Below are 14,549 nucleotides of genomic sequence, written 5' to 3'. Positions count from 1 at the left end.
CAGTTGACAGAGGAAAGTCTCCTAGCAAAGGACTGCCCTGCTCACCATTTAACTAATTTTTGCACCCGTACTCATTGCTGACGTTTAAGAACAAATTCAAATTCTGTCAGGGCACTTAAAAACTTGCCGCAGCGCTTGTCATTTGCAGCGCGGGTATCAGCCGCGGCACAAAATCGGGGAAGTGATCTAGAAATAGGAAAAATAGGAAATCATGGAGGTTTCCGAACCCCAAGTCTCCCCTCGTGGCACCACCTGCTCCCAGCGGGTAAAACGCTGAGCGAGTTCCGCCCCGAGAGCGATGCCCGGGGATAGGGAGCGCCAAGGATTATCTCTATTTAAACACGTTTGGCCGCTGACGCAAAGAGTCATCTGCACACTTGTGAATTTAATCAATTATTTCCAGTTTTCACTTTCGTATTAAGTGTATTTCCCCCCTGTAATTCGTTGAATTAACCAGTGCTACAGCCTCTCGAATCACCAAGTGACCACGGGGAGAAGTCAGAGCCGACTCCAGCCCAGAGGTTTTGCGGATGTTTCTGACTGCTCAAGCGGAATGCCGAAAATCAGCTTAGAGAGAGCCCGACAGAAAACAAACATTAAACACGGTGTGTAAACATAAATCGGGAAGGAGAGTCGGTGACACCAGTTTCCCAGTTCCGTGCACATCACCGACGGCTTTGAATTGCCAGTGACGACAGGACCGGGGCTTGCAGAAGCTCGCTGCTCTGTGTTATCGCTCCCTCCACGACTTTCCGAGCGGGAGCTCCCGGGACCCCAGAAGAGCCCACCGTGCCTCGCTGGCCGGTCAAGGTCACCCACGGACAGCGGGGTACCAAGGGAGGTGGGTTTTTGTAGGTGGGGAAATGAGATGTGATTTCTGGAGACAAATACTTCAGCGCTCCGATGGAATGGAGCTACCCAAGGCATTCTGTAATCTTCCAAGACAGCTTTCTCCTTTCCCTAAAGCATGCCCTGTGAAACAGGGACAACTTCCAGCAGTTCATCCTCTGCTGCAAATTTTCCCCAAATCTGCAATGGCAGGAGCCGAGGCTTCAGAGATGGACGGGAAAGAGCCCACACAGATCTGAGCTCCCAGAGTCGAGATGCTGTACCCCGGGCAAAGCTCCTCTCCTCAGATCCTGCTCTCAGACTGTGGGGTCCGACACAGAGATTTGGGGCTGTTTGTGGGGATTTCTGTCCTAGGAGAAATCCTGATCCATCTTCCCGTTCAGAGGGGAGCATCCTCCGAGCCGAGCCTCGAGCGCAGTCTCACTGAAAAGCCTCACAGGACCAACCAGAAATAAGAGCTAAGGCAAGGCAGCGAGTGAGCTCGCAGCAGGGTTTGCAGAGATGCTGGGGGAGCTCTGGGGTCCGACACAGCCTGGTGCAAACCCCGCATCCATTCCCCAGCCTCGCTCAGCTCCAGGAGCAGCTCAGGGCGAAGCTGGAGTTCTGACGGGGCACTGAACCCGCTGCAAAGAGAACGGCAGCTCTGACATCCCCTTCATCCTCCCAGCAGATCTTTTCCCCTTTTTCCCAGGATTTTTACTGCTCATAGGAGATGAGTCAAGACATTTCCTTCTCCCCTTTCATAAATATTGCATCTCCCAAATGCAATTACCAAGGGCGAAGCAACACAAGTGTTTGCTAAATAAGATTATGTGATAATGTATTTTATGCCTGTTCTGTGACACCAGACAATCCCCCTATTAATAACAGCTCAATGAGATGTGGAAGTTCTTAACAGGGTGCTTTGGGGGATTTTTTTCTTTTTTTTTTTTTTTTTTAAACCATGGGAAAGGCAAGCACAGTACCATAGCATCAGTTGTGTGGGAGGAAGAGCAATTCCGGGCATCAATGAAAATAGGAAGTGGAGCTGAAAGCAGCCCAGTTGTTCTGTAAATAACAGAAAAGAACAGACTGGTTAGGGGTCCTGCTAACAGGGTGTAAATCTCCCACAGACTTTCATCATGCAACAGGCCTAGAGAGGTTTGTGCACATTGCCACGGTCCTGTGAATGAATTAGTGCCTGACCAGGAGTATTTGGGGACCCTGTAGGTTTATCAGAAGTTCTCTGTGCCAGCCCATGTGTCTCAAACTATTAATAACAGAGCTCACCTCTCCCTGAGACAAGACAACTGCAAGAAAAGCAATAACAAATCCACCCCTTAGTTCAACTGGCATAACTCAGTCAAAATATCCCAGTCAAAACTCTCTTCTGGTGATCTCCAGCACTCACCTTTATCTGCTTGTTTTTCCTTTTCTCCAGTGGCCATGCCCATCTGCCAGCTCCTATTGACCCATCCATCCCTTATGGTCTTCTACCTCTCTCATATGACTCTCTGTGTGTCCCTTTGCATATGGCCAAAAGTGACTGGGGATGCTGGCTGCCCACCCTGAGACACTGAGCTGTGACCCCTGCTTAGGAAACCCTTTGAAACCTCTGCACTGCAAAGCCCAAGCTCTCTCAGTGGTCCCTGGCCCCAGCACCCACAGGTTAACATAGAACCACCCAGCAGCCCAGGGTGCCTTTGCAGGACGCTGGGGACACACAGCACATGGCCTGTGCCGAGCTGCCCTGGGGAATCACGCTGCAATGTGGGCACCCCCAGGCACCCAAGTCAGGGATTTCCCTGCAGACCTTTCCTGCTTCATCCTTGAACTGACACAGAGTCCCCCCCAAGAGTCGCTGGCCAGAGCTTGGTCCTCCGGGTGGCAGGGCCATCATCCCCGTGTTGATGCAGACAGCGTGACACATGAGTCCTTTGCCTTCTTTGATGCTTCCAGGGTAAATTCCTCCAGAGTCTGCAAGGTTTGGGCTCTCTATTTCACATTAGCACTAGTTTGTATCTGCCCTCTGGCCCCTGGGGTGGAAGGTCAATCCTTTATTTACTTAGTCCCTCACTTAGTTCATCTGCAGCCCTCTCGGTGCCTTGCATAATAGGCACAAAATGGGCTGCTAAGCTGCTCCCTGGCCGTGAGCCTGCACTCCTCAGCTCCTGTGCCCTGGAGAAGTGTGTATCACCTTCTCTGGGTAGAAGATACACACTTTGCCACACAGCAAAGCAGGCTGGGCGGGCAGCAGCTCTTTCCTACACAGGGGCGAGATCTGATTCAGCACAGGATGAAATGAGGGGCACACACTTCCAAGCTCTGACATGCCTAGGCTGAAAGTCATGAATGGCACAGGAAAATTATATCCTTGGCATCACACCTGTCCTGGCAGTTCCTGCATGGTGGTGTCTCTAGACCTGATCTTTGCTGCCTTAGAACAGCACTGTCCCTGGGCACTGCAGTGTCCTGGTGCCATTGCCCTCTTGGGGTGACTCAGGTCCTGTCCTGAGCCCATCAGATGCTGCTGCATCTGCAAGAGCTTCATCAGGCAAAGCCGGGGTCCTGTGCTGAGCTGGGGAATGTGCCAGCCCCAGGCTCCCAGCCCAGCACAAGCAGCCATCTCCCTGGGCCAGCACCCTCTCTGCTGTTAGAGCAGGCCCAGGACAAGAGAGCCTGGTGGATCCCAGCCATGTCCTGGACCCCCAGGGTGGCTAATGGACTCAGAGACAGAAAATTCCCCAGAAGCAGAGAGGTACAGATCAGGAGGCCAGCTACAGCTCCCCAGCTGCAGCTGGCCACAAACCCAGTAGCTTTCAAACCTTGTCTGCCTGCCTGAGCCCAGAGAATGGCATTTTCCCAGTCCTGTCCCACCTGGGGACAGCCACCACTGAGCATCTCCCCCCTTGTTTGGGATGTTGCAGCTCACTGTGGTGCAGCTGAGCCTGACCTCAGCTTCCTGCTGTCTGCAAGGAACATCAAACCAAAGTAATCAATAGTAGCAAACAAGCTGTATGAATACCTAAATGGTTATCAAATCATTACTATTGAATATCAGTCATACTGAAAGGGTAAATCAAAGTATTTCTAAAGCCCACCCACACTTGTGCTGGGTTTAGGCTAGAGGAAGCAGATGAGAGAGTTTGACTCTCTCAGAGGAGACCAGATGTCAGCACAGGAGCTGGAACACAGCCTTGGCTCCCACTCTCTCCAGCTGCGAGGGACCCATGGTGCTGGTACAGGAGTGGAGGGGCGGTGGAGTGGAGGGGTTTTCCAAGGTTCAGCAAAAGCAGAGACAAAAGGAGTTTCCTTGAGGACTCCAGGCACTGGGAGGGAAGTGTGCCCTTTGCCTGGGTGCACCAGGCTGGGTGTTTATTCAGGTCCTGCAGAACAATGCTGCTGCCGGAAAAACAACCTCCCCCCTGCCCTAGGCCGGGCTGGAGGGGCTGTGTGTGTCCCCCGAGCTTGTCCCCTGGGTGGGTGAGCACTGCCTTGGCTCACAGCCATGCTGATCATGTTTGTCACCACAGGAGCCTTTTTCTTTTTTTAAATCTTTGTGTTTCCGTGCTCTCCCAGTGCTTTGGATGACAGGAAGTGGAGCTTCTTGGAGAGCAGGTTGGGGATTTGGGGAGTTTCAGGCTGGGAGGGAACACAAACTCATCTGTCCTGACCTCCCACTGCAGCCCTGTGCCACAGCATCCTCTGGCTGCAGGAGTGCTGGCTATGACCTGCCACAGGCTGCACCAGAGTTCCTCTGGAGCAGGGATGTTGCCCCTGACAACAACTGAGACCCTGCTCTTGGGATCCCAGCAAGCCCCAGAGCTGGATGTGGTGACAGGAGGGGAAGGAAGAGTGACCACAACCAGCGCTGTGGTCTGTGCTTCCACACTTCCAGAGGGCAGAGGCTTCCCACACACCTGCAGCCCAGGGATGGTGGGGTCTCAAGGCAGCACTAAGCTAAGCTCTAACATCCCCTGCACAGCCACATTTGCCAGGAGAAATCAGCCAGATGGAGCAGTGCCCCTGCTGAGGGTTACTGAGCCAAGGCTGAGCCATGCCCAGCATTGAGCAGGGCTAAAAATTCTCATATCATCTTTTATCAGCTGGAGGAGGCTGCAAGGCAGTGATGTGCCTCTGGACTGAGTGCTCCTGGTGTTCCCTGAGTGAGATGTGTTCCCACTTTGATTGCATTACAGGATGTGACAAGCTGATCCCTGCCAGGAAATTAATGAGCCCCAAACACCTTGCTCATCCATCACCACCCCAATCAGCTGCTTAGCACACTGCCCACCCCGGCCTCACAGCCAGCACTGCTGGTCACTGAGACCCTGGAAACCTCTTCCCAAGGACCCAAGGTTGCTGCCAGGCTGGCAAAGGGCCCAGGCCACCATCAGGCCAGCACATCCCAACTCTTCTCACACCCCAGCAATGGCTGTGGTGCTGACACATCCCTCCAGGCTGTTCTGTCTGACCACTGCCTGTTTTCCCTGCCCATTGCCCATAGGAACCCCTGAGGCCACCGTGGCCCTCAGTACCAAGGCCATGGGAAAATGCCCTGAATACCAGCAAACACAAACCTCATATCTAGTAATGATTGGAGCAGGTTAACACAGAGCTGAAAATAAGAACAGAAAACTTGATGGGCTGGAGAAGTGTCTCTTCACTGAATCAGACCAGCAAATTGGTGAAAAATTCAAAGGAAAATGAATGGAAGTGGTTTCTCATATAACCATTTATATGATGAGTGGGGAGAGCGTTGTCCCAGGGCTTCATTTCACAGAGAAAAGGCACAAAAGGGCACTGCAAAACTCCAGCAAGTGGCATGTTCTAAAAATCCATGATAAAAGGAGCTGGAAAGTCAAATGGATGAAGGCACTTCCAGCTCCTGGAGTTCCCCAGGGTCTGGTCCCTGCACAATGCTGTACCAAAACTGGAATTTAACATGCTCAAAGCATTGCAGGAGTTTTCCTGGGGCTCTGGTGCACCATGGTGCATTTGCTCACACTTGCAGCCTGCCAGGAGGATCCTCTGGAGCTGCTGCTGGGTTTGGGGCAGTGGTGCTGGATGCCTGGTGCTTAGCAGCACGGCAGTGGTGAGACGACAGCTCCCTGGGCTCGTGCCAGGTGCGCAGGAATCCTGCCTGGCACGGCAGCATCCTGCCCACGCGCCCTGCCCCTGCACAGCTGCTGCTGGAGCTGGGCAGATGAGGCTGTCGGGGTCCCCAGAGAAGATGGCCTGGGGGAGAGGTCCCTGCTGAGGAGCCCCAGTGCCTGGGGATGGCCCTGGGGAGCCACGTCTCTCCTGCAGACTGGGGTGCAGGGCAGCCCTGAGAGCCCAAACCCTGCCCAGCAGGTGCAAGGAATGAAGCAGTTTGCACAGCAGGTGAGGCCAAGAAAGGCCCTGTGGGTCTTCACAGTCTGAGGGTGCCCAAAATGTCTTTTTGTGCCACCCCAGCATGTGCAGATTTGCAGCAGGAGGCAGAAGATCAGGGCCTAAGGACGGGAGTGTCTGCAAATGCTTTCTGAGCTGCTTCTGTCCCTGAAAAATGATATTCCATTAAATTAGCTTTGAAATAGCATGTGAAATTCCCATGTTGTGTTTGTGCTTCACTTTGTCTCCATTGGATAATTATGAAAAATACAGCTTTCCAAGTGTGTCACTTGCTCTTCTTCAGCTTAAAAAATTATTTTTCCACCTTGTTCTCCAGCCAGTATTTTTTAGTTCATCTTAATTGTGGGGAAAACTTTTTTATTTCCTGGTAATAAAAGAAAATAGAGACAGAAACTTTCCAACCCAAAACTTTTTCACCATCAAAGTAGGACCAAGTGAAACATTTTTTTCCTGACCATCTTTGTTCCCCTTGAGAAATGTCAGGAGGAAAAAAGTCACCAAAAGACAAAAATTCAGTAGGTTCCTCCCTAAGCTGATGGAGATCTCTCTAGAGGAAATGTGTCCGATAAGCTAAAGTGAACCCACCTCTCCTGCTTTATCTCAAGCCGTGTCAGATGGGCATTTCCAGCAGGATCTCTCCTGGACACTCAGAGCATCAAATTACTCCCCATCCCAGCTCCTCCGCGGAGCTGTTCCCGAGCTCCCGGGACGATCCCCGCAGGCTCGGGGATGCAGCGGGATGGGCTCCCGGCTGAAGGGAGGGGCTCTCACCGCTAGCAGACTCCATTCTCCAAAGTGGCTGCTTTGCTGGAGAGGGCTGGAGATGTCCCAGGAGCTGCCCCCAGTGCCATCCAAGTGGCAACAATTTTTCTGTTTTATCAGGGGTTTTCAGTCTTATGAAAGCTGCTTAGATGCCTCAGTTTCCCCACTAAGTGTTTCAAGCAGACACCTCACTGCAGTCTTTCCTAAAGCAAGTGTGAGCCAGAAACATTTGCATTTCCTGGCAGCAGAGGCATCTCAATTCACCTCTAAATATAAAGTCAGCAGCCCTTGCTTCTGACCCCACACAGGGCCAAACAGGGAACTGAATACCTCAAAGCATCCAGGTCCAGAAACACGCCATGGCTCAGGCTGGATGCATGGGCACAGACAGCAGTGGCGAGTGCAAGGCCAGTCACGTCCTCATCCCAGTTGTGTTCATTTTCCCTCTCTTGGGGTTTGTTGTTAATATTCCCACCTGCCCAAGGAAACCCCTTGGCTGCCACCGCTGATGGATCCACCCTCGCCTCCGCTCACTTTGTCCCTCAGGGCTTTGCATCCAGGTGCCATGATGCAGATGCTCGTTTTTGTAGTTGAGAGAGGGCCAAAAGGAGTCCAGCCTGGAAGCCCTGACCCAAAATCAGGCCAATTACCCATTAATTGATGCTGCTTGCTCCCCAGTGATTAATTGACAAGAAAAGCCATGTCACATTTTGCAAGCCCAGACTCCAGTGCAGCGACACCGCAGGTCCTTTATCAGCCCCGGGGCCAGCCATGGCACCAGCCTGTCTGAGGCAGCCAGGTACCTCCATATCCCAGGGCTTGTTTGTTTTGGTGTAAGCCTGAGTGTAACTGGGGCTAAAGTAAAATACCCACAGCAAAACAAACGCGGCGCCAATGATGGACACAGCCCTGCAGCCAGCACAAAGACAGAGGGGAGGAGAGAGCCTGTCCCAAGCAGCCCAGGTGGAAATGCCCAGAGAGTTCAACACATGGCTGTCAACTGTTCAATTAATTTCCAGCAGCCCCTGTGAGAGTGAAGGCGCCAGCCAAGCCCGTCCTGCAGGCTGGATGTGCCCAGGGCCAGAGGAGAGCGCCACTGCATCCCACCCTGCCTCCCCAGCTGGGGACTGAGACCCCCTGCACCAGCCACGGGACTCTCTCATGGCTTTCCTTGCCTCAGTTTCCCACAGCACCATCCTCAATAATTCATGTACAAGACAGGGAAAAGGATTAATCACAAGCAAGGATTAGCATGAGTTATTTCACATGCTGGGAAGATCTATTGGCCTGGCTCTATTAGGCTGAGGTGATTAATGCAGTGTGCAGCCCTGGACAGAAGCCCTCACATTCAATTACAGATGCTGGAGGGCTCCTGGACAGCAAGAAATCAGAGACAAGACTGAATGGAGACCCCAAGCCCCTGTAAGACATTCTGAGTGGACCCACCTCATATTAGCCTTAAGCAGGTTTAATGGGATTCAGACAGGTTAAGAAGCCAAACACACAGATCAGGCACACTCTGACATCCCAGTGCATTTGTCATTTACTGCAAAGCCATCAGAGCTGGTTCTTAGGTCACATCCAACACACACATCTGCAGGTTTGTCAGACCAGCCCTCTGAGGCCATGGGAGTGGACTAGCTTGGTGGCAGAAGTTATTTTAGAAATAAATTTTTTAAATGTTCAACATCTGACTTAACAATTATTAGATAACTAACAACTCATTAACATTAATTAATTACAAGCTGAATGTTATTTTACTTCTTTGATAACTGCTGACTCCAAATGCTCTTTTTCACCCTGTCCAGGGCTGCACTTGTTTCCAGGTGAGCTCCCCCTGTGCCCCAGGAACACCACCTGATGTATTTCCAACAACAGAGATGCTTCTGCTTCTGCTGGAGGGTGCAAAGAGGGAAAGCTCTGGGGGTTTGTAGCCAAGATGTCCAATATGATGGGGGTTGAATCCAAGTCCCGAGCTGGTTCTGCACTCTGACTCCTTTTTGGTGTTTGATCTCTCTGCTATTGTTATGCCAGACTCCTTCCTCTTGTATCATGGCCTTCAACAACAAAAAGCCTCTTTATTCAGATCTTGGTTTAATAATCAATGCAACACAAAATTCAGGAAGCCACCACTCAGTTGTATCCATGTGGTGAGGCTTTAACTACATGTTTTAGAGCCTTGATAGCATCGGGCCTGTGGCACCCATTGAAAAGAAGGGGACAGTCCATGGTCACAGACTGCCTAGCAGGAAAAGCTTTTCCCTGCCCTCTGCATGGCCAGCCCCACTTCCAGCCCCACTTCCAGCCCCACTTCCCACCCCACTTCCAGCCCCACTTCCCCCTCCTGGCTGGCTGGGCCTTGTTTCACAGCCCAGTGATCTTCCAGGGAGGACTTGTATTAGCCCAAGCCAAGAACACAGAAAGTTAATTGTAGGCTCTTGGGCAGAGTCTATTTTCATATTAATTTGGCTCATTAAAAGTAAATCACTGCTCTGGATTCCCACAAAGGGTCCCGAGCCCCATCAGTCAGCCTGTATTCACAGGGAGGAAGGGTGTCACCCTGTGCAGAGGGGATTCATGACCACAAGCTGGGCCTGCTGTGTCAGTGAGTGGCTCTGTCACCCATGGGTGGCACAGGGGGTGCCTCAAGTCATTTGGGCTCCAAGGAACAGGTACCACTTCCTTCTGCCCATGGGATATTTAAACCAGGGACATCTGGCCATGGCTCTCCACGATGGCAGGGCTTGAAAGATGTTCCATGAACATGCTAGCCATGATCAATATTTGGAGCCTGCTGGCCCTGGCTGCCCTCCCCAGGGCTTGGCAGAGCATATGGGTGTTTCCACACGGCTAAGGTTGCAGCAGCTTTTAAGATGTCACTGATCTCCTCACAGGGACTGTCTGCCAGCCAGGGAGGCTGAAGTGGCAGGGGAGTCCAAGGAACTCTGCAGGGTCACATCACCAGCTTGGTCCCCATTCCCATGTTGGTATCCAACACATCACATGGCAATGCTACAAAACCACCCAAAAAAAAAAGGTATTTTCTTCTCCAGGCAGGACATTGAAGGGCTGCAGGTGGGGGTAGGATGGACAGAGATGGATGACCTGAGAAATGATGTGGAGATGCTTCCCTGTGGCACTCACAGGAGGGACATGGCTCTCCGGTGAGCACTGGCATCCCACCTCTTTACCATGTCCTGTGTCTGCATCAGGGCCCTGCCAGCACAGCTGGGTCTGGTTTCACTCCTTTTCTCAGAGCAAACAAACACAGAAAGCATCACCTGCTGTGTCAGCCTGGGGGCACCAAGGCAGGCATCATCCTCCCGTGGGTGCGGGATGCAGCCAGCCCTGAGCTGGCTTGGGTGCTCCAGGCTGGTCCTGCCATGTCCCCCGTACTCAGCAGGGACCAGCTCCATCTCACATCCCAGTGGTGGGAGAAGCCAGCCCATCCACCCTTGTGGGAAGGGGTCTCATAGCTTCCACACTGCTCACATGAGGGTGAAGCCACCCTTTCTGTGATACAGGCAGGAGAGAAATAAATGCCATTTGTGGTTTTGGCTGCCCAGAGACCCATGGGCACGGCTCTGCGCCCACAGAGTGCTCAGGGGACGGGCAGAGAGGGACAGAGACAAGCTGCAAAGCCAAGGTTGGGGGGATGTGTGAGAGTCTGGGCTGGCGGAGCGTGCTGGGGAGAGCTGGTGTGCAGTGATGGGGGGAGCCAGTCCAGCCCCACTGCCTGGTGTCTGCTCCTCGGTGCCTGCAGCAAAATCCACCTGCCACTCAAAGCAACCCCACATCCCCTGCCCCGCAGCCCCCTCTGCCTGCGTGTCCCAGCTGGTTGCAGATGGAGAGGCTGGGAGCAGGCCAGGAATAAACTGTGCTGCTGGGAGCCAGGGATACTTTGTCCCATTTTGGGGCAGCTCACAGGCCAAGCAAACCTGGGATACCTGGCTGTTTGCTGTAGACTGAGCTGCAGCATCACACTCACCCTCTGAATTCCTTGTTTATTTGGCATATGCTGCCCAGTCCCTGGAATCCTGCTCAGTGCAGGCAGCATCAACCAAGCCAAGGATACAAGGAGCTCCATAGGATGGGGAAAGCAGGGAACAGAGTCTCCAAGAGTTCAGGGACGGTGCCACACTGCCTGCAGTCCCACGAGAAGGGAAGGTGCAGGGGATTTACTGCCCATTGCCCCCAGGTACCCTGCAGCCCCTTGTCCCCCAGCCAGGCTGATCCTGCCTCTGTCAGCTCACAGCCCAACCTGTCCCTGCTGCCTCCTGTTATCAGCCACTGAAATCCCACCTGTTCTCCTGCCATTTGTAGGAGCAGCCCTGTCCATGTCAACCTCTGACCCCGCTGAGATTCTTTTGGCAATTGCATTTACCGGGGGCTTGGAGGTGGAGGTTTTTCTCCATGCCAGAGCTCAGCCATCCTGTCTCCAGCCCAGGATGCCCCATGGTCCTTCCTGACGTGGAGAGTCTGCAGTGTCTGCAGCTTGGCACAGGGATGCTGCTCCTGCCAAGCCAGACTCTGATCCAGAGCAGTGCCAGCCTCTCTGAAAAGCCTGATAAGAAGTGATGCTCACCTTCTGCTGGGAGATCTTTGGAAGAAGTCCACCACCCTCTCCAGTGGTCCCTGCTAAAGTTCATGAGACCCCTGTCTTGTTTGGGTACTGGCAGGGAAGGTCTCACCCTCACACTTCCCAAGGCTTGTGTGATTTGTGCTTTCAGCTGCCCCAGGAGGAGAACTTAGACCTGCCTGAGACCTTGGGAGCAGGGACAGAAGAGAGTTTAGGAGTGGAGGCCAAAGGTGAGGTGGAAGAGCTGGAAATCCTCACCAAGTGGGACCATCCCAGCCTTGGTGGATTTCTCTTCAGCCTCCTCCCCTCACTCACCCTTCCTTAATTATTCTTAATGGGCAAGCTCATAAGAGCTTCTATTAACTTTATTACCAGATCAATTAGTGCTTACTTCCCCCTCATCCCCCTTGTGTTAATAATGCCATCAAATATGAAGACAACATTCACAGTGCTACCCAGCAAGCTGGGGAAGGTGCTGGGGAACACAGTCTGGCCTGAGCTCCAGATGCTTTCTTGGGCACTTCCGAGATTGATGGATCCTCCCCAAGATGGGGTCCAGTGAGGGGGGGGAGCCAGGGAGGAGGAAGATTGATTGGAGAAGACATTGGCACCAAGCAGCTCCAAAATGTGCTGGCATGAGCTGAGCAGGAGAGCTTTGGCAGCAGAAGGAAGCCCTCTTGCCCGCAGCCCTGTGAGCTGGTGGGGCTGGCACAGGCAGCAGAGGATACAGGTGTTTGTTGGTGAGCTGGTGGAAGGAGCCATGGCATCAATCAGAGCACCACACGATGGCAGGAATGGGGCCACTGGGACAGGAGATGGGGGAATGGCTGCAAGTGCTCTCTCTGAACAGGGGGAAGAGCACGGAGTGAGGAGCAGCACCAGCACCCTGCTCTGCTCTATGGGGACATGAGGGAGGATGGGGACACCCTGGGGCACACAGCATCCATCCCCACACTCCCTTTAGAGAGGGAGGGCCACAGAGGAAGGGTGCTGAGCACATCACTCAGCAATCCTTCCCCAGACTCTGTCCCTTTTGGGGACCTACTCCAAGCACCCCAAGGCGAGTGCTGCCCCTCAGCCCTTGGCACGGTCCTTGCACAAACATGAGTGCTGATGCAGAGATGCAGGAGCTGGCTGCAAGCTGCAGCCAAGCTGGATGCCCTGGCTCTCAGCAGGGCCACTGCAGCCTGACTGACAGGCCCTGAAGGGAATGCACAGGAAAACTGTGGGAGAGAAGGGATTTTGAAATATTTAACCGGGGAACCTTGCATGGAAAGAAACTCCTCTAGCAAAGACACCAGCTCCCACCACAGAGCATTTCTCATACCCCTCAGCTGCCCACGCAGTTTGTTCCAGCCTGAAACGACCCACTTGAGCATCCCAGAAAGGACACAGCATTCCCAGCACCCCGAGTCACGTGTCCTGCTTGTGTCATGCTGACAGCTTGCAGCTTTGGCACTTAGAAAGCACTGCAGGGCCACTGCAAAATCCCAGCCTGCCTGGACACGGGACAGCACGGCTCTGGGCCAAAGGACTGCCAGCCCAGGGGCTCATGAGGCCTCTGGTCCCTTTGCCAGCTGGGTTAACCAGCAGAGCTGCAGTACGGGCACAACCTGTACCTGAGTCTTTTCAGTGGACAACCCCTCATACAGGGTCTGCAGGGCCACCAGGCATAGGTCCCTGCAGAGCCAGCTCCCAGTCCCATCCATCTGAGCCATGCTCAGCATTCAGCATCAATACAAACTTGTTCACCTGCCCAGGTCCCCTCCCAGATCCTGGGGGATGCCAGATGGGGCACTGTGTGTTTGACCAGGGGAAAAACACCACCAACAGCTTCTGGTGGCTGTCAGCAGTTGACTTCTGCATGGAGACATTGCTGCTTGACTGCATCACCTCAGAAGATGTTCCCCAGCCAGAGAGGAGTTAGCAGGGGATTGCATCCTGCTCTCCTCATGGAAGGAGGTCCCACTGCCTCCTCATGCCATGGGTGGTTTGCTGTGAGCAGCCATCAGCTGAGCCCAAGTTTATGGCCAACAATCCCCATGGGGGCACAGGTGGATTCACAGACACATCACAGTGCTCTTTGCTGGCTGAGCACCCCAAACTCTCTTCTGTCATCTTTCCAATTGCCCCAAGTTTGGCTCTCTCCTGAACGACCCATTCCTGTGTCCCTGGCTGGCCTTGTCCCCGCTCTTGCCTGCAAGTCTCCCTCCCATGGAGCTGATCCAAGGCTCTTTAGACTCCCAGTGCTGACCTGCCCCACCCACCCCTGAGGCTGGACCAGATGAGGTCTCTGCCCAGCACCTGGCCAGCACAGGGGTCTCCAGCCCACACAGATAGAACTCCTCTCTGCTGACAGCAGGGTTGTTACTCCCAAGGCTCAGACCAAGCAGGGAGCTGCCCAGCTCCCACCACAGCTAATCTGCTTACACCCCATTCCTAAGGGAGACCTTCAAAGAGAGCTCCTGGCCTTCACACACTGTGAGCTCTGCTGACTCTGCCCCAGAGAGCTCCAGTTTGCAGCTGGCCCAGGGTGGATCTCTGGTTCTGTGAACCTCCAGGGACTCATGGGGACTCTGAGTGACAGGGGGTGTCCTGGGCAGAGCACCACAAGCCTGGGATCAGTCACAGCCAGAGGGCTGGTGGGGAAGAGTAACACCACCACCGCAGTCTGGAAAGAGAAGGAAACCTAGCCTGAGTCTTCTCAATATCCAGCAGAAAATGCAATTGCAAAACTGCTGCTAAAGCCTTCTAAGTTCACATCCAAGGACTTCCCCTTTGCACGTAGAGGTGGGGGGTGCATGAGGGAGAGAATGATGCTCTGCTTGAATGGGGCTATTCCTGCCAGGGAGGGGGGAGGAGAGAGCAAAGCACCACTACCCCCCACCCCCCAGCCCTTCCAAATAAACGGGTCTGGGAAATAATAGTCAATGTGAAAGGAATTTAAAAGGCTTCAGCGTGTGTGTGTGTGCGAGTCCTGCCAGGT

Source organism: Melospiza melodia, chromosome 9 (assembly GCF_035770615.1).
Source record: "Melospiza melodia melodia isolate bMelMel2 chromosome 9, bMelMel2.pri, whole genome shotgun sequence".
In the NCBI taxonomy this organism is placed as follows: Eukaryota; Metazoa; Chordata; class Aves; order Passeriformes; family Passerellidae; genus Melospiza; species Melospiza melodia.
The sequence above is the reverse complement of the archived record's forward strand: the minus strand, read 5'-3'. Positions refer to the sequence as shown.